General features: G+C 36.1%; 1 protein-coding gene across 1 annotated transcript in view; it reads right to left on the bottom strand.

Annotated features, from left to right (window-relative positions):
• FOXP2 (forkhead box P2) overlaps positions 1-21,506 on the bottom strand; it is a 541,760-nt gene that overhangs the window by 292,825 nt on the left and 227,429 nt on the right. The window lies entirely within an intron of this gene.

Genomic DNA, 21,506 nt, shown 5'->3' with positions numbered 1-21,506 from the left:
TCAGTTTCCACCTGGCAGAATCTCACTATCTGAGCATACCTTACTCTTTCTGGAACATTGAGATTCAGTCACACAACAAACGAGGGAATTCGTGCTCTGCATCAGGTACTGTATTAAGGATCTTGACAGCATATTTTCTATTGACATAAATGTTATAAGTCATATATTCACAATTATGAAATTAAAACACAGTAAACCCTTGAACAAGGTGGAGGATGGGGGCACCAACCTCTTACAAAGGCAAAAATCCATGTATAACTTTTAATTCCCCCAAAACTTAACTACTATAGCCAACTATCAACTGGAAGCCATACAGATAATACAAATAGTTGGTTAACACATATTTTGTATGCTATATGTATTATATATGATGTTGTCACAATAAACTAAGCTAGAGAGAAATGTTATTAAAAAAATCATAAGGAAGAAAAAATACATTTACAGTACTGTACTGTATTTACTGAAAAAAAAAATCTGTGTGGAACTGCACCCACACAGTACAAATTCATGTTGTTCAAGGGCCACCTGTATTTATTTTATTTTAAAATCACATATATGAATTCTGTCGGTATGCTTTTATTCTAACTAATGTTCTTTTTATAGTGCACAGCTGAATTCAAACTAGAATTAATAAGGATGGTTTTATTGTGAGTCCTTAGATTTCCAAACTATTAGGCTTATGTGGGTATTTGAGGACTAAATATTTTCTTGGCTTATAAAAGGGTCAGTTGATAATTCTTAATACCTGTTTAGCTATGAACAAAAATAACTTTTTCATGGTTAGTGTTTTAACTTCTAAAATGAAGTACATTTTAAACAGGAATGTGTTAAGTTAGTACCTGTGGACAGTTGGATTACTATGTTCAGTTATAGAAACTTTTATCAATCCCTTGGAACAAGCCAGGAGCTGTGCCATGTTCTGCAGACACCATGGTAAGCAAGCAAATAAGATGTGCCCTGTGCCCCTGTTGAGCTTACCTAAGTTGCGAAAAACAAATATTCACCAAAGTATCACTCAGAAAACATGCAATCACAATATTCTTAAGTTTGCATTTGAATCTTTTCCTTGCATTTCTCGAGGCATGGTGTCTTGAGTAAGATACTGAGAAAAATACCTGAAGCAGGAGTCTTAATGCTCACACAGGCTAAGCAGCTATTTAACCCACTGAAGATGCAAGGTAGGAAATGTGGCAGACTTAGATGCATGCCCCATCTAAAGGGACGTGCTGCTACATGGAAACGTGGGTTTAGTACTGCAAGAGCACAATGTTTTCTAGAGGCAGATTTTTGAATGTTAAAAACCAATTTAAAAATTATGGGGTCAAAGAAAACACGGATGAGGATTTGGCTTGCAAGCCATCAGTGTGCAACATATAATGTAACAAATGGTGAAGCTTAGGTTTATGATGATCCAATTTAATACCATAGATAGATAGATAGATAGATAGATCTTAGTATCTCCTACATCTTATTTTATCTCTTTCCTATATCTTATGTAACTTCCCATAAGCAAATTCAGCTACTGCCCCTGACTACCACCTCTCTGTGGAATGTGTAACCTACCCAGCTAGTGGTATTTGATAGTGATATTCATGAAGTGCTTGCTAATCTTCAGAAATTCTGTTCCATCTCATTTTCATATGAAAACATTCATTCTTCTCTGCCTCTTTAAATTGTGATAAACTGTTTAAGCTAACTATGCTACATGATCTCTTTTACTTTTAAATTCTTGAATTTTTTTGTATACATCTTGTAAGTGTATCATTTGGTAATATTTATGCCATAAAAACCCCTTTAATTATCACTATCTCTTCTTTGAACCTCTTATGCATTTTTCTTACCATAAATAAGTTGTTCGTGGTTTAAATGTCATTTGATATTCTATGGTCTGTTCTGAAATTTCTTTAAGCTACAATCATCTTTGTCTGGCCATATGGTGTTTAGACACAACTGGGGATTGATCAGTAATTTGTTAACATGCACTTTCTTAAGAAAGTAATTTCCTGTGAAAAATCCTATCTTTGCCTATAGGTACTCTTTTTGGAGAAGAAAAAGAGAGATTTTAGTTAGCACTTTAATTTTTACAGAAGGCTGTCAACCTTCAAGTCTGCCTATATGATCTCTAAGGAAGGCGGAGGATCCATATTTAGTCAATAACTCAGAATAAAAGTTACTTTAAGGCTCCAGTACCCTTCGCATGTTTGGGGCCCAACTCTCATCTGGAACCTTCTTGAGGGAAGTAATTCATTCATTCCACCAGAAATTCTAAGACTGTTTCTTAGGAATCTTCAGAGAACTACATAAATGGGCCACATTTCTTGGTCTGCGATAAAAATAAAAAAATTAGTTTTACTGATTCGCACTTTGGAGCACTACATATATTCCATCAGAACGTATGAAAACAAACAGGTTTGGGTAAGCATGATCATGTTCACTGTAGCCATGATGTGGTGGCACCTCACCACTCAAGAAAAGCTGGTCATAGCCAGAGGGTAGAGCAAATGTGGCTTAAGCCAGATTTGTAGCCCAGATCTAACAATAATTGCAACACTCTAGTCTTTTGTTTTATTGATCTTCACCTTATACTTTCATTTCTAAATATTTAAAGTTCCACCTTTTTATTCTATGCTATTTTACTCGTGTATTCTTATAGGCTGTGTGGCAAAATTTGGTCTTAAAGATTATAAGCAAATAACGTTAATATGAAATCACTGACAATTTCCATCTATTTTTCTTTGATGAATCTAGTACTTCATAACATTTCCAATATATGCTTTCTTACTACTTTTTCTCTAGGCTGTAAGTTCCCTATATCTAAATATTAGTGTGGGGGCACCAGGGTGGCTCAGTTGGTTAAGTGTCTGACTTTGGCTCAGGTCATGATCTCTTGGTTTGTGAGTTCAAGCCCCTCATCAGGCTCTGTGCTCACAGCCCAGAGCCTGGAGCCTGCTTTGGATTCTGTGTCTCCCTCTCTCTCTGCCCCTCCCCTGCTCATGCTCTGTCTCTCTCTGTCTCAAAAATAAATAAAAAACATTAAAAAAATTTTTAAACATTAGTGTGTTAAGAATCTCAGAAGAAAAGTAACAAGCTACTGCCTATAGATGAAATGCAAGAGACCTCATGATGATCTCCCTTCTTTCCCTCTAACACTTGTTTGTTTACCAAATTTGTGAAGTTCACAGTATTATAAATTCTGAAATGTGACTATCAGAACTCCAGCTAATAATAATAAGTCCTTTTTTTTTTTTTTTTTTTTTTTTTTAAATAACAGCAAAAGAGATGTAATGGGGAAACTCCATGGTTGTGGCAAAGAAACAACAGAGTCATTCAATTTTAGGCTCCCAGAAGTTTCAGTAACCCTATTTCATAAGAAGGCCTATGGTTTTAAAATGTAAAATATTTAAGGATCAAAACAATAATAAGAAGAAAAGACAGCTTCCTTATCAAGTTAAATAAAAAACTGTCCAATGGCACAAACTGCCATTTTTAAAGAACCATAACAGGATCGAAATGTATAGTCACAGTGCCGAGGCTCATTTTACAATTCACCACTGGGTAATGGAGGCCCAGCTGCCAAATCTGGTGAGAATATGAGAAGGACACCTGCCTTAAAATTGAAGGAAAACTCTTCAAGGAAGTTGAGGTGAAATAAATATGACCTAGGAGATTTGAATAGCCAGTTGGCCAAACTTAAACCTTTTGTCAAGCCTTGTTTTAATTCACTTTGTATATTAATGGCATTAATCTTGCACCTTTTCCTGTCACGTTATATATTAAAATATAAGTATTTAATATTGGGAACTCCATGATTGAAAACTTAAGGTGAAATTTAAAAATACAGTTGAAATAGAATGTTGGACAGAAGTAATTCTATTGTAACAGGTCTCTCTGATTTTCAAAATCTTTTATTGTTCTGATGGTGCTTTAACTCATTCTTTTTCCCCGAACCCCCCATATCTATTTTTTCAACAGCACTATGCCATCACATTTCCTTTTTTTTTAATGTTTATTTACTTTTGAGAGAGGGAGAGAAAGAGAGCATGAGCAGGGGATGGGCAGAGGGAGAGGGAGACACAGAATCTGAAGCAGGCTCCAACCTCTGAGCTGTCAGCGCAGACCCTGATGCTGGGGCTCGAACTCATGAACCAAGCTGAGTTGTGAGATCATGACCTGAGTGGAAGTCGGACACTCAACTGAATGAACCATGCAGGCACCCCTTAATTTTCAATTAATTACTTTACCTTGTCTGTCAACTATGAAATCCTACTAGGATATTATTAAGAAATAGCGCGTTTTATAACAAATTACAAGAACTGTTTTTACTGTGAATATTTTCATGAGCTCTACGAAAGTTTGTAACATTTTTTCCATTTACACATTGAAAAAGTTTTGAGTCTATTGAGTTTGTTACCTTTTCTTGCATGCTTACATCTTAGCCAAAATTTTGTTGTTCAACATGTAGTAAAAAAAAAAATACACTTTTACTGGCCCAAATCTCCTCCATTCTATTAAGAAAACAAAAAAAAAAACTTAAACAAAAAGTTAAATCTTATTTCAGAACATTTCCCAACAGCAATTATGTGTAGTCCATTGGGAAAAGAAGGAAATTCTTAACAACTTAGAATTGACTCATGTCCTATCCAGTCCCTGCTTACAATGAAATGACATCAGCATTGTAGTGTGTGGTATGTCAGGGTGGAATGGAATACAATTTCCTCAAGAGAAGAGAATACTTTTAACAAATGTCCAATGTTCTAATGAAACTTGTGACGATTAACATACTTCTTACATGAAATAACTCCATCCCCCCCAAATATAGGTATTTTCAAAGCCCATGTCAACAGTATTTTTCATAACATAAATAAGAGATTGAAAAAGATGAATGAAAGAGTAAACAAAACTAGGCAGGAACCTCTTAATCTTAGAGGATATCTGGGGTTTAACATATTTATGTGTTCTTATCTATATTTATATAGCATTTAACTTTGTACATTAAATTCATATAACATTAACTACCTGTGACAATAAATACTTCTGTAACGTGTTACAAAACACTGGAAAAATTGTTCTTCTGAATAATTTTTCTGATAAGATTAAGTTGTCCACAATCTATTTTAATCATGTTAAATGTAAAAGCAAGAAGCACAGTTGCAAGAAATGACACGGGATATGATTACATGTAATTAATATTTTCATTATTATACTTTTTCTGTATTTTTCAAACATTTCCACAGTAAGCATATATTTTGCTTGTATGAAATATATTAAATAACTATCTTTAAATGTCTGTTTGTTTGTTTATGAGAGGCAGAGAGAATCTCAAGCAGGCTCTGCATGGGGCCTGAACCCATAGACCGTGAGATCATGACCTGAGCTGAAATCAAGAGTCAGATGCTCAACCTGAGCCATCCAGGTGCCCCAAATTAAGTTATTTTAAATGTTACTGAATAGGAACATTCCCAGATATACAAATGCCCTTGTATACAAATACTTAGAAATAGCCTGAGGACCCTGATCTCCAAATAGTTCTGAAAATGATTCTTCTCTCTTTTTTCCTCTCACCTCTGTCAATTGATTGCTGCCCAGGATTAGCATTCTTTCCCGGGGTTTTCCCTATTTTTTAACCTTAAATCTAGTTCAGCATGGCATCTTCAGAGACAAAGCAGCAAAAGTGGAAGAAAAGAAGGAAGACTGGACAGTTGCTTCTGCCCTTCCTGTGTCCTGGCCATGCTCCCTGGCTCCTTTCACAAAACCGTGGTGGTCCAGGGGAAGCCCTCAACTCTGAAGTGGCTGTTAGAACCTATGTGACCGAAGGTAGCCTGCACTGTCTTCCTCTCAGTTCTAAAACGTCCTGCGTTTGGTAAACAAACTCTACTATTAGTATGTTTTTGTGCTTTTGCTCTTCAATACAAAGTAAGAAAAAAGTAAAGCTTGAAAAGCTTTAACAAGCAGAAAGCAGGGGGATACAGGAGAAAGTTGTTTTACTTCCTATAGTTTTCCCCTCTGCTGTTTGTAGCAAAACCTTTAAGAAACCTTAAAGGACTGTTTATTATGCTGTGTGTTATGTGCAGGGAAAGAAGCATAAAGGAGAAACCGTAAGTAATTACTGTGCACTTGATTAGGAATGTTAGAAACGCTTATCTGAAGTAAGAAGACATCGGTTAAAAGAGAAAAAAAAATCGAAAGGTAACAAGCCATGCCATGTAAGCAGGCAACTATTCTAAACAAGGAACTCTTGTAGGTACCAGAGATCACCAGAGATGGAGCAGAGAGGCCTGCAGTTATCCCTTTTTTCTTCTGATGTTTCTGTAAATAAGTTCAAATCTGAGAGAATGAGTAGGAAGCCTAATTTGGACCACAGATCAGGCTGGATTCTCTAAAGAAGAATTAGCATTAGAAAGCTGTTATCTTGACAGTCTGACTCCTGTGTCTACTTCTCAATCTGTTCCTCGTTGGAGGTGGAGGCAGGAGTGAGTCAAGCCTCACTAGTAGATAAGACAGACTTTTTCTCTGTTGTGGAGGAGCTATAATGTCAGTGGTGTGAAGAAAAGAATTATCCAACCATTATTTGCACAAGTAGAACTTCAGTCATAATTAGGCTGAATACCACAAAGATTCTGTGGGCACATCTACCAAGAGGACCTGACTGGGTCTGGAAAGTCAGGGAAAGCTTTCTTGAGTAAGAGAACTACCAGCTGAACTCAGAAAGGAAAGTTGCAGGGGCTACCCAGGTAAAAGCAGGGAGGGGAGAGAGCATCCTAGGCAAACACAGGGTTGGGTAAAAGGAGGATGGCACAGTCCATGATTACAGAAGTCTATCTGCTTATGAGTGAATGATGGCAAGAGGACGTGAGGTAGGCAGGGTTTTCTTCTTCATCCCCAGATCAATGGGAATCCTTTACACGATTTTAAGTCAGAATCAGATTTGTTTTTGTTTTGTTTTTTATTTTTTTAAAAATTTTTTTAACGTTTATTTATTTTTGAGACAGAGAGAGACAGAGCATGAACGGGGGAGGGGCAGAGAGAGAGGGAGACACAGAATCGGAAAGCAGGTTCCAGGCTCTGAGCCATCAGCCCAGAGCCCGACGCAGGGCTCGAACTCACGGGCCACGAGATCGTGACCTGAGCTGAAGTCAGACGCCCAACCGACTGAGCCACCCAGGTGCCCTGTTTTGTTTTTTAAACTAATCAGTAAGGCTGCACTGAAGAGAATGTTTCAAAAGGATCCAAAAATGAATGTGAAGAAAGCTTCTAGGAGATCATTACAACAGCCAAGGGACCCCACGACCGTCTGATCCTTCACTAGAACCCTGGAGCTCTAGGAGTCCCCTGCCCACTGTCTAGTCAGAGGAACAGGATATGTCCTTATTCCAACTGTATTGTGGAGATAGGCCCTTGGTATATCTGGTGAGGGATATGACTGCATATCACCATAGAATTAATGCCAACTAATTTTTCTCATTCTATCAGCACTGAAGTATACCCCCAACTCACAATAGCTAAAATGGACTTTTGAAGGCTACCTGGAGATAGCAATCACCCTTTTCTCATTTTTCTTGGACTTGTTTTCTATTTATTCCCAGGATGACCAAACTCATTTCTCTTCTAAGTGGGAGATGCCAATACCTGGCAATTCTTTATTTCTAACTCTGACCTTTCCTCTATATTCCAGACAAATATTTTCAACTGACTCCTTATACCTCTTGCTCATTAGACATTTTGAAAGTATCTCAAACTCAGTATTTGTAATACTGTATTTGTTTTCCAATCCACTTTGAATTTCATATCTCATTAATGACTAGAAATCCCAAAGTAAGGTTACCATCTATCACTCTTTTAAACATTAACCAAGTTTATCTTAGAAACACTTCATATTTGATTTCTTATCCTCCATCATCATCATCATCATCATCATCATCATCATCATCACTTTAACAATAGCTAATGCTTATTAGGGGCTTAATATATGTCCGGGACTGGTACTTTGTACCTTATATTATCACTTATTCCTCACCATGATCCTATGCTATTATTATCTCAATATCTGAAGCTAAAGGAGATTCAGGAGAAGCTGTATTACACCCAAACTCATGGGTATCAGACATAAGGTGCTTCACAATTTGACCCTATCTCCTCTCTTTAAGCTCATCTTTCACAATTCTACAAGTCAGTGGTAATCAGCCTCTTGACCATTTCCTAAATATGCCACACTGATTAGTGCCTCTGAAGTAAGTCATTTTTGACCCAATTTTCATGGTCAACCTTAAGTGTTAGCTCCTTTTGGAATCCCTGCCTTTCTTCTCTCTTCCCACCCATCTCCACAGTTCTTTATCCATGTTTCCATACTACCACTCACCTCATGCTGCAATTATTTATTTTGAAGTATGTCTTCCTCAGGAGAGTTTTAGTTCTCCAGGTGTGGAAAAGTATCTTATGCACCTTTGTACATTAAGAGTCTAGAACAGTGCCTGAAAGGTGGCAGGGATTCTGTGACTTTTAACCAAAAAATGGTGATGGCTAACATTTGCCCCCAGATACTCTGCTAAGTTCTCAGACATACTGCCCAATGACCTTCACAACAGCCCTATGAAGTAGGTGCAGCTTTCATCCCCAATTCACACAGAAAGAAGCTGAGAGTCAGAGAAGTTAAGTAATTTGTCACAGAGATAATAAACTGTCCCTCAATATCCATTCTCCATTTGTCTCTCATGAAACTTTCAGGTGTCTTATGGACATCCAGAACAAAGACTTTATTTATTTTCATGCTTCTAACCAGGTTGGTCTTGTGATAAAGACCTGAATCCTGGCTATGCTATTCCATGTGTTTCCTTGCCTTCTGGATGCAAAGAAAATACAGCGATGAGTCATCTTGGACCACACAAAGGAGAGCAACACTCTAGAGATAGCAAAGCAAGATAAAAAAGCAGTAAGGGCCCCTTAAGACCTCAGAGAGCCAATTCATTTTGACAGATTATTTCCAAAGATAGCTCCGGTAATTCCTCCCATTCTACAAGTCCTTTTGTACTGTTACTTTGCCAACCCTATCATCCAGAGATATTCCCTCCCTTTAAATCTGGACTGTGACCTGGGTTATCCAATACAATGCAAGAGAAATGACATTATGACTTTCAGGCTAGACCTTAAGAGGCCTTGAAGCCTCTGTTTTCACCCTGCTGGAAGCCAGCACCCACATCAAGAAGCTCATGCTAGACTGCCAAATGATGAGCGACCGCGGAAAGAGAGAGAGGTTACGTGTAGGAGAAGCAAGAGGCTTTAGCTGCAGCCAACATAAACACATGAGACATATGATGTAGGAGATCTTGAATGCTCAAGAACCACTTCAGTCAGCCCAGCTTACATGATATGAAGCACAGATGAGCCCTCTTCACTGAGCCTTGCCCAAATTTCACACCCTTGAGTCAATAGCTTTTTTTGAGACCCCAAAGTTCTGAGGCAGTTTGTCATACAAGAATATAACTAAAACAGCCACTATACCAGTTGGACTTTTATGAAAACAAACTTGTATACTGTAATCGGCCACTGTTATTTTGTGTCTTGGACAGGAGTAGATCCTATATTCTAACTATAAAGTAATTTAACCAAGTACCTACAGTAAATGGCTGAAAGAGGATTTGTAGCAAGTCAGGTTACCTGAGAGCCCAGGTTCTAAAACACAGAATTACATTCTCTGGGAGGAAAGCAGGGAAAAAAATAGAAAGAAACATATTCATTTATGAAAAAGAATGCATCTTCTTCCATCTTTTCTTGGGGCACCTGGGTGGCTCAGTCAGTTGAGCACCCATTTATTTCAGCTTAGGTCATGATCCCAGGGTTTTGGGTTCAAGCCCCGTGTCTGGCTCCATGCTGTGGAACTTGCTTGGGATTCTCTCTCTCCCTCTGCCCCTCTCCCTTACTCACACTCTCCCTCTCTGTAAAATAAATAAGCATTTTTTCTGCTTATTATAATAAAAACTGTAACATAAACATCTTACCTGCTTTTCCACCACCTGGAATGCTCCACCACCACCACTATTTCTCTGCTTTTCTTTTTTCCACATTTTCACTCAGCTAAATTCTCTGTGGAAACTCTCCTGAGCAACCCAATCCCCACGAACTTCTAGAGCACTTGCTTCCAGTTCCATGCATTTGGGCAGAAGAGATATAGAGGAAGTTCAGAGCAAAACAGGTCTACCTCAAGAAATAAGAAAAAACACAAGACCTACAGATATGGAGTCTTGTATTCTTAGTGTTCTGTATATTATTCATACCAAAGCTATTTATGGGCTACTCACTATGTGATACATTGTTAGTGGGAATTACAAATAAGGATAAGGTACAATCATTTCAACCAAGAAGTTCCAGTGTGGTAGGGGAGATAAATCATTGTACAAAAATGATTACAACTCAAAATAGTAAATAGTGAGTCCCCAAAGAGAAAGCTACTGGATCCCTTAATTCCACTTGATGGAAGCACCATGTATGTCATTTCCCTTCCTATTAAAATATAAGCCTCTGCAAAACACTAACCTTATCATATGATTTTTGTACTTCACAGCCTCTGGTTGACCATTTTCCCTATTGTGAACATCCAATAAATATTAAGGTATTTTCCTGATTCATTTAAGGAACACAAATAAATACTTAGAAACTGGTAATTGCCTTAAATATCACATTATTTTGAGTATCTGAGGGAAAACTGATGAACTTTTACTTTACTGTGTCTCAAAATAAGGCACCAAGTTAATATTACAACAAATTTCAGGAGATTGTCTTATTACTTTTATTTTATTAGAAATTTGTGTGACCTATGAAGCTTGAATAATCTATCACCTTAAATTTATAAATTTCTTGCTCTGAAAGTATTATTTTAACAGCATTTGTTGTCATCAGAATTTGCCTGATAAACAAAAGGACTATACACTACGTATAATTGTATTTCCTAGGCTAATTGTCCTATTGAGGATTGTGAAATGTCAAATGAAAATAGTGTTATATTACTGATTTAATTATTGCCTAATTCTAAAATTGTGTACAAGGAGATGTAGATAAAATGGACAAACTGAGGAAAATGGGAAGATCAGTGGATCAGGAGATAACAAAGCCTCTTTGAGGCAACTGTGGGGGAGAAAAAGCATGTTTCTGCAGTTCTAAGCTTGAACTCTGAGCTCTGCCACTTATATTCCATGATTTTGGGGCAAGCCATTTGAAATTTTCTTAACTTCAGTTTTCTCAAATATAACATATATAAGAATAGTTACATAGATATTGTTAAGTATAAATGAGCAATGTATAAAAAGCACCTAGCCCAGGCATGAAAACCATAGCTACAATTGGGTACTCTAACAAGTTTAATATCCCAATGGTCCATTTTTTTCTTCTGCAAGAAAAGAGGACTGACTTTGACTGGAGCATATCAGCATGTTGAATTCAACAACTTATACATTTCTAGGAGAAGGAAGAGGAGGTGGAGGAAGAAGAGGGAAAGAAAAAGAAGAAGAGGAGGAAGAAGAGAAGACAAGACAAAACTGGGAAGAATGTTGGGATTCCAACTGTATATTTTTCCCAGTAAGGGAGGTAATGATCAAAAGAACATTCCATTTGGAGGTTTTTTGTTTGTTTGTTTGTTTGTTTGTTTGTTTGTCACAAGCCACTTTGCTATGGTTGGCACTTATCCACAGGTTGTATTTGAGACCCACTGGATTAAATACTGTTCTGGAGATCAGTTTTTCTGCAACATGAAAATTATTTGATTCTAAGACTCCATGCCAGCATGACTACACAGATGTATACAGATTACATGGACAAATTCTTGAATTCCAATTAAAAAATAAATGTACTTGTAACTGAGACATAAAAGAAAGAGTAAAAAAAAAGATGTTGAAGATCCACATAGTTATCTTAATCATATTGAGCATTCTAGATATCTAATCTTTTCTTTTACAATTTATGACAAATAATTGCTTTATCCCAGTTTTATTAAGAAATATATCACTGTATAAGTTTAAGACATACAGCATGATGATTTGATTTATATATTTTGCAAAACGATTACAATAGGTTTGGCTAATATCCATTGTCATATAAATAAAATAAAATAAAAAAATCCAAGAATTTTCTACCCTGCAAAGATATCACTCAGAATTGAAGGAGAAATTAAGAGTTTTCCATATAAGCAAAAACTAAGGGAGTTTATCACCCCTAAAGTGGCCTTAAAATAAATGTTAAAAGGAGTTATTTAAATTGAAAATAAATCATACCAATGAATAAGAAGAAAACATATGGACATAAAATTTTTACTGGAAAAGATAAATATATAGTAAGGGTACTGGACCAATTACTTATAAAGCAAGTATGAAGGTTAAACAACAAAAGTAGTAAAATTATGGGGCACCTAGATGGCTCAGTTGATTAAGTGTCTGACTTTGGCTCAGGTCATGATCTTGCAGTTTGTGAGTTTGGCCTCACATTGTGCTCTGTGCTGACAGCTCAGAGCCTGAAGCCTGCTTCAGATTCTGTGCCTTCCTCTCTAACTGCCCCTCCCCAACTCGTGCTGTATCTCTCTGTCAAAAATAAATAAAATTTTTTTAAAAATTACAATAGTAAAATTAACTAAAACTATAATAATTAATTAAGGGATGAATAAAATAAAAAGATGTAAAACATGGCATCAAAAATATAAAATTGAGGAAGAGAGTATAAAAATACAAAGTTTTGGAATGTGTTAAATTTAAGCTCCTACCAACTTAAAACTAACCATTATATGCATAGGAAGTTACATGTGAATCCTATAATAAACATAAAGCAAAAACATACAGTAAATACATAAAAGAAAATGAGAAAGAAATCTAAATATAATGCTGAAGAAAGCCATCAAACTACAAGGGAAGAAAGAAGGAAGGAACAGAGAAAAACTTCAAAAGCAGCCAAAAAACAACAAAGTGGCAATAAATACATATCTACCAATAACTTTAAATGTAAATGGACTGGGGCACCTGGGTGGCTCAATCGGTTAAGCTTCCAATTCTTGGTTTCAGCTCCGGTTATGATCTCATGGTTTGGGAGTTCAAGCCCCACACTGGGCTCTGTGCTCTCAGCTGATAGTGCAGACCCTGCTTTGGATCCTCTGTCTCCTCTCTCTGCCCTTCCCTCACTTGACCATCTATCTTCCCCTCTTTCTGCCCTCCCTTGCTTCCCTGCTCTCTTTCTTTAAAAAATAAATAAACATTAAAAAAATAAGTGTAAATGGACTAAATTCTCTAACCAAAAGACACAGAGGGGCTAAATGGACAGCTCAGAGCCTGGAGCCTGCTTCAGATTCTGTGTCTCCCTCTCTCTCCCCTCCCTCCCCCACTCACATTCTTTCTCTCTCTCAAAAATAAATAAACATTTAAAAAAATTTAAAAAAAGAAAACAATAGACTTTAAAACAAAAATAAAAGACAATTAAGAGCATTATATTATTATAAAGGGGTCAATTCAGCAGGAAGATATAACATTTATAAATGTATATGCATCCCATATGGAAGCACCAAAATATATAGAACAAATACTCATAGACCTAAAGGGAGAAACTGATAGAAATACAATAGTCATAGGGGACTTTAACATCTTCCTTACATCATTGGATACATAATCCAGACAGAAAATAAGCTTTAAACTTTACATTAGACCAGATGGACTTATTAAATATATACAAAAAGTCCATCCAAAAGCAGAAGAATCCATAGTCTTCTCAAAGACACATGGAACATTTTCCAGAATAGATCACCTGTTAGACCACAGAACAAGACTCAATAAATTCAGGAAGACTGGAATCAAATCAAGCATCTTTTATGATCATATGACATGAAATTAGAAATCAATTACAAGGGGCACCTGGGAGAGTCAGTTGGTTAAGTGTCTAACTCTTGATCTCAGCTCAGGTCATAATATCATAGTTCATGGGATTGAGCCCCATTGCTTAGGATTCTGTCTCCTTCTCACTATGCCTCTCTCTCTCTCTCTCTCTCTCTCTCTCTCTCTCTCTTTCTCTCTCTCTCTCTGAAAATAAATAAACTTAAAAAAATTAATTATAAAAAAACTGGATAAAACACATAAGTGTAGAGATAAAACAACCAGATACTGAAAAACCAATGGGTCATTAAAGAAATCAGAGGAAGTTTTTAAAAAACTACCTAGCAACAAATGAAAACAGAAATACAGCATACCAAAACGTATGTGAGATAGCAAAGCAGATATAAGAAGGAAGTTCAGACCTACATAGGTCTACCTCAAGAAACAAGAAAAATCACAACCAATCTAACTTTATACATAAAGGAAACCAGAAAAAGAAGAAAAAACAAAGCCGAAAGTTAGTAGAAGGGAGGAAATAACAAAGATCAGAAAGGAAATAAATTAAATAAAGACTAAACAAACAACAAAAAATCTCAATGAAACTGAAAGCTGGTTCTTTGAAAATCTAAAGTTGACAAACTTTTAGCTAAAGTAAACAAGAAAAAAAGAGGGTTCAAATGAATAAAAACAGAAACAAAAGAGAAGTTACAAATGATACCACAGGAATACAAAGGATCATAAAAACTAATACAAACACTTATACAGAAACACTTTGGACATGCTAGAAGAAATAAATAAATTCCTAGAAACAAAATCTTCTAAGATTGAATCATGAAGAAACAAAAAATCTGGATAGACCAATTTCCAGTAAGAAGGTTGAATCAGTAACGTAAAACCTCCCAATAAACAAAAGTCCAAAACCAGACAGTTTCACTGGTGAATTCTTCCTAACATTCAAAGATTTAATACACATCCTTCTAAAATGCACCCAAAAATTTAAAAAGGAGGGACCATTCCAAACTCATGAGTCCAGCATTATCCTGGTACCAAAACCAGACAAAGACACCACACACACACACACACACACACACATACGAGGGAGGGAAGGGGAGAGAGAGAGAGAGAGAAAGAAGAAGAAGAAGAAGAAGAAGAAGAAGAAGAAGAAGAAGAAGAAGAAGAAGAAGAAGAAGAAAATTATAGGCCAATATCCCTAAGGAACACAGATGCAAAAATCCTCAAAAAAATATTAGCAAATTTAACCCAGTAATACAGTAATACAATAAAAGAATCATATATCATGATCAAGTGGGATTTATTCAAGGGATGCAGAATGTTTCAGCATCCACAAATCAAACAACATGATAGACCACAAAAACAAAAAGAAAGATAAAAATTATATTATCATCTCAATGGATGCAGAAAAAACATTTGACGAATGTCAACTTCCATTTATGATAAAAATTCTCAACAAAGTGGGTACACAGGGAACATACCTAGCATCATAAAGGGCATATAAGACAAACCCACATCTAACATCACAGTCAATGGTGGAAAACTGAAAACGATAAAAAAAAATTAAAAAATGGGTTTCCTCTAAGATTAGGTAGAAGACAAGAATGCCCACTTTTATCACTTTTATTCAACATAGTATTGGAAGTCATGGCCACAACAATAAGGCAAGAAAAAGAAATAACAAGCATACAAATTGTAAAGGAAGAAGTAAAGATGTCACTATTTGCAGATGACCTTAAAGTCTCCACCAAAAAAACTATTAGAACTAATACACATACCATAAAATTACAAGAAATGAAATCAATATAAAAATATGTGAAACTTATATCACTAATGACAAACTATCAGAAGGAGGAATTAAGAAAGCAATGCCATTTACTATTGCATCAATCAGGAATAAATTTAACCAAGGAAGTAAAAGACCTGTACTCTGAAAACTCTAAGCCTAATGAAAAAAATGAAGATGAATAAATGGAAAGATATTTTGTGCTCAAGATTTTGAGGGATCAATATTGTCAAAATGTCCATACCAAAATAATCTACAAATTCAATGCAATTCCTAACAAAATTCCAATGGCATTATTCATAGAACTAGAACAAGTAATTCTAAGCTGTGTAGGGAACTACAAAAGATCCTTAAAACCCAAAGAAATCTCAAAAAGAAGAACAAAGCCACTACCACACTTTAAACTGTACTACAAAGCTATAGTGTTCAAAACAGTATGGTATTGACATAAAGAAACAGATGTTTAAATCAGTGGAACAGAACTAAAAGCCCAGAAATAAGCCCACACATACAGGGTCAATTAACTTATGACAACAAAAGAAAGAATACACAATGGAGAAAGACAGTTGCTTTAATAAATGGTGTCAGGAAAAGTGGACAGCTGCACGCAAAAGAATGAATGGTCTAGACTACTGTCTCAGACCATGCACAAAAATTAACTGAAAATAGATTAAACACTTGAATTTAAGACTTGAAACCATAAAAATTCCTAGAAAAAAACATTGATGATAAGCTCCTTGATATCAGTCTTAGTGATATGTTGGCGGCTTTGACTTCAAAAGCAAGGGAAACAAAAGCAAAAATAAGCAAATGGGACTATCTCAAACTAAAAAGCTTCTGCACAGTGAAGTAAAGTATCATCAAAATGCAAAGGCAATCTACTGACTGGAGAAAGATATCTGCAAATCATATATGTGATAAGAGGCTAATATCCAAAATATATAAAGAACTTATACAATTCAACAACTCAAAAAATTAAAAAATTGGCAGGGGCAGCTGGGTGGCTCAGTCAGTTAAGCATCCAAGTCTTGGTTCCAGCTCAGGTCATGATCTCACGGTTCATGAGTATGAGTCACACATCCACCTCTGTGCTGCTGGTATGGAGACTGCTTGGAATTCTCTCTCTCTCAAAATAAATAAACTTAATTTTTTTTTCAATATATGAAATTTATTGTCAAATTGGTTTCCATACAACACCCAGTGCTCCTCCCAAAAGGTGGTCTCCTCAATACCCATCCCCCACCCTCCCTTCCCTCCCACCCCCCATCAACCCTCAGTTTGTTCTCAGTTTTTAACAGTCTCTTATGCTTTGGTTCTCTCCCACTCTAACCTCTTTTTTTTTTTCCTTCCCCTCCCCCATGGGTTTCTGTTACGTTTCTCAGGATCCACATAAGAGTGAAACCATATGGTATCTGTCTTTCTCTGTATGGCTTATTTCACTTAGCATCACACTCTCCAGTTCCATCCACGTTGCTACAAAGGGCCATATTTCGTTCTGTCTCATTGCCATGTAGTATTCCATTGTGTATATAAACCACAATTTCTTTATCCATTCATCAGTTGATGGACATTTAGGCTCTTTCCATAATTTGGCTATTGTTGAGAGTGCTGCTATAAACATTGGGGTACATGGGGCGCCTGGGTGGCGCAGTCGGTTAAGCGTCCGACTTCAGCCAGGTCACGATCTCGCGGTCCGTGAGTTCGAGCCCCGCGTCAGGCTCTGGGCTGATGGCTCGGAGCCTGGAGCCTATTTCCGATTCTGTGTCTCCCTCTCTCTCTGCCCCTCCCCCATTCATGCTCTGTCTCTCTCTGTCCCAAAAATAAATAAAAAACGTTGAAAAAAAAAATTTTTAAAAACATTGGGGTACAAGTGCCCCTATGCATCAGTACTCCTGTAGCCCTTGGGTAAATTCCTAGCAGTGCTATTGCTGGGTCATAGGGTAGGTCTATTTTTAATTTTCTGAGGAACCTCCACACTGTTTTCCAGAGTGGCTGCACCAGTTTGCATTCCCACCAACAGTGCAACAGGGTTCCCGTTTCTCCACATCCTCTCCAGCATCTATAGTCTCCTGATTTGTTCATTTTGGCCACTCTGACTGGCGTGAGGTGATATCTGAGTAAAAGAATTAAAAAAATGGGCAGAGGATCTAAACATTTTTCCTAAGAAGATGTAGATATGGCCAACAGGCACATGAAAAGATGTTCATTGCTAATTATTAGGGAAATGCAAATCAAAACTACAATGAAATATCACTTTGCATCTGTTAGAATGCCTATTGTCAAAAAGACAAGAGATAACAAATGTTGGAGAGAATGTGGGGAAAATGTACATATTCATTTCTGGTGAATGCAAATTTGTGTATCCACTATGGAAAACAGTACAGAGAGTCCTCAAAGATTAAGAATAGATTTACCATATGATCCTGTTATTCCACTTCTGGGTATTTATCCAAAGAATATGAAAATGCTAATTTAAAAGATGTGTGCATCCCTATGGTCACTGCAGCATTATTTACAATAGCTAAGATATGGAAACAACCTAATTGAATAAAGAGAATGACGGATGGATGGATGGATGGATGGATGGATGGATGGATGAATAAAGAGGATGTGGTACATACAAAGGATTACTACTCAGCCATAAAAAAGAACAAAATTTTTCCATTTCTGACAACTGAATGAACCATGAAGATACTACGCTAAGTGAAATCAGTAAGACAGAGGGAGACATACCATATGATTTCACTCATATGTAAAATATAAAACAAACAAGCAAACAAAACAATATCAAAAACTTACAGATACAGAGAACAGGTTGAGGGTAAGGGGGGCTGAAGAGTGGATGAAATGGCTAAGGGGGTTAATTGTGTGGTATTGAATAGTAACTAGACTTTTGGTGATGATCATTTTGTAACATATACAAATATCAAATTATAATGTTGTACACCTGAAACTTATATAGTGGTATATACCAATTTTAGCTCAATTTAAAAAAAGAATAAGAAAAAAGGAAAACATTTTTTTTCCTTTATGATAAATCTTAGAATAGCTCTCTTAACTTTAGTTATTTGCTTTTTTGAGAACATATTAACCTTGTTTTATTTACATATAGAAAGAAAGCTAATAGAGTAATGATAGGCTTTGGAATTGGGTAGAATTGGCTAATTCTAGTCACTAATTTTGTGAGAAGTTGCCCAAGCACTTAACTTCTCAGAGCATTTATATTCTTTTTTTTTAAAGTTTATTTCTTTTAGTAATCTCTACCCCGAATGTGGGGCTCAAACACATGACCCTGAGATCAAGAGTTACAAGCTCTTCTGACTGAGCCAGCCAGGCGCCCTGCATTTGTATTCTTTTGAGGAAACTGACCACAAATATCTCAAGGGCCATCGTGAGGAGTAAAGTGAGATAAACCTGCATAGACTGGTACTTATTCCGTGCTTGGTAAATAATATTTTTAATATTTTAAATATTTTAAAATGCATGCCTTTCTCCACTTTTTCTTTTCCTTATTTTCCCAGGTGGTATTCTCTTTATACTTGTTTTTCCAGATTAATTATTAACAGCACCCCTTTTCATATTATAATTGTATGAGTTTGGATGAAAATTTATATAGTCACCCTATTTATGAATGAACCCTCCCTATTATGTATTCTTTTGGCACTTCCCTTTATCCTTTGGTCACAGCTTTGCAAAAGGTGTATACAAAACAGAAGGGTTTAGTGGGCGCCTGGGTGGCTCAGTCAGTTAAGCATCCTAATCTTGGTTTCAGCTCAGGTCATGATCCCAGGGTTGTGGGATTGAGCCCTGTGTTGGGCTCTGCACTGAGCCTGTAGCCTGCTTGGGATTCTCTCTCTCCTCTCCTCTCCTCTCCTCTCCTCTCCTCTCCTTCACTGCCTGTCCTCCCATCTTTCTTTCTACGATATAGACACATGGATTTAGTGAATACCTTGCATTTGTGAGAGTAGAGAACAGGGCAGTATAGTTTGGGTGCCTGAGGATCATATCCTTCATCTACTATTTGTATCTTTCATCTACTATTTACTAGCCATATTACCATGGTCAAGCTGTGTAATGTTTTGAGTATTTGTTTTTTATATCTCATCTAAATTGGTGACATGAAGATTAAAGCAGATAATAAAGCACTTAGTAGAATATATGATACACAGTATCATATTTTCTTACTTTAGAACAAATATTTTCTTAATTATTTTATAATTAATATTTTATAATAAATACTATTTTATACTAATAATAATTATTATTATTTTCTTACTTTAGAACAAATATTTCCATACACTCATTGAAGAAGTGTACATTCATATAACATTTCTGGTGCACATGTGTATGCCTATAAAAATAATATGAGTAAGTTTGATCTCCTCAAAAAACTTCAAGAATTTTATCATAGATAAACCATAGATATGGTCAAATCTTTACATGGGAACATTATCTCAGTGTAGTTTTCTTTTCAAACATTTTCTATGCTTTGTTTACATATAATCAATGCCTATTAAGCTACACATCAGGTTAGTTTTTTGAGTTTCACTGTATGTGAAATATCAATGCCTATTAAGCTACACATCAGGTTAGTTTTTTGAGTTTCACTGTATGTATATACAGGCATTTCGCAACTTATGATGGTTCAACTTAATGATTTTCAACGTTAGGATACGGCAAAAGCAATCTGCATTCAGTTGAAACTATACTTTAAATTTTGAATTTTCATCTTTTCCCAGACTGTGATATGCAGTTCAATAGTCTCTTGTGATCCTGGGTAGCAGCAGTGAGCCACAGCTCCCAGTGAGCTGCATGATCACACGGGGAAAGAACCAATACACCAGAACCACTCTGTACCCATACAATCATTCTGTTTTTCACTTTCAGTAGAGGAGTCAATAAATTACATGAGATACTCAACACTTCATTATAAAATAAGCTTCCTATTAGATACTTTTGCCCAACTTTAGGCTAAGTGTTCCCAGCACGTTTAAAGTAGGCTAGGCTAAGCTATAATGTTCAGTATGTTAGGTGTATTAAGTACATTTTCAACTTACAATATATTCAATTTAAAATGGGCTTGTTGGGGTGTAACCCCGACACAATTCAAGGAGCATTTGTGCTTCTGAAACTATTGACACAATCAAGATAATGAATATCTATCACCCCTAAAAATTCCCACTTGACCCTTGTTCACTCCTTTCTTTCTTCCCTTTCTGTCCTCAGACAAGCCTCAATGTAGTAATAGTAAAGAATGGACCATCTAAAGGTCAAAATGGAGTACTATGTAAGTAAATTTGCATTAGTATTGGGTGATGATACATTATAGGAGTTAAAGGTATGCACTGTGAAGTCAGGCAGCTTCAATTCAAATCTTTCTTCTGTTAGTACCTGTTTCACCTTGCTAAGTGACAGTGTCTCTGAACCTCAATTTCTATATTGCTAAAACAGAACTAGTGTCTACCTCAGAGAGTAAACTACCTAAAGTATTTATAGGTCTTAATAGAGAATTCATTTTGGCACCCACTTAGGACTCACTACATAGTAGTTACTATTGGGTATCAAGAAGAAAATGAAGCACAGGATATTTAATGTGTTGGGAAAATGTTCGTGTTTAAGTGAAAAACGCAAGTTATCAATTATTTAGAGTATCACCATATTTTAATTTTTAAAAAGTATAAATGCATAGATTCAAATAGAGAATATTCTTGTTAACAAGATGGGAAAAGTAAATATTACCAATGATTTCTATTTTCTTTTTTTCATTATTTGTCTGTGCTTCACAATTAATACATTCTCATTTTGGTAATTAGATAAAAATACAAAAACTTTTATTTTTAAAAAAGTAAGGGTGAATTTTATACATTCATTTAGTA

Source organism: Panthera tigris, chromosome A2 (assembly GCF_018350195.1).
Source record: "Panthera tigris isolate Pti1 chromosome A2, P.tigris_Pti1_mat1.1, whole genome shotgun sequence".
Lineage (NCBI taxonomy): Eukaryota > Metazoa > Chordata > Mammalia > Carnivora > Felidae > Panthera > Panthera tigris.
Note: the sequence above shows the minus strand (reverse complement) of the source record. Positions and strands in the feature narration are given on the sequence as shown.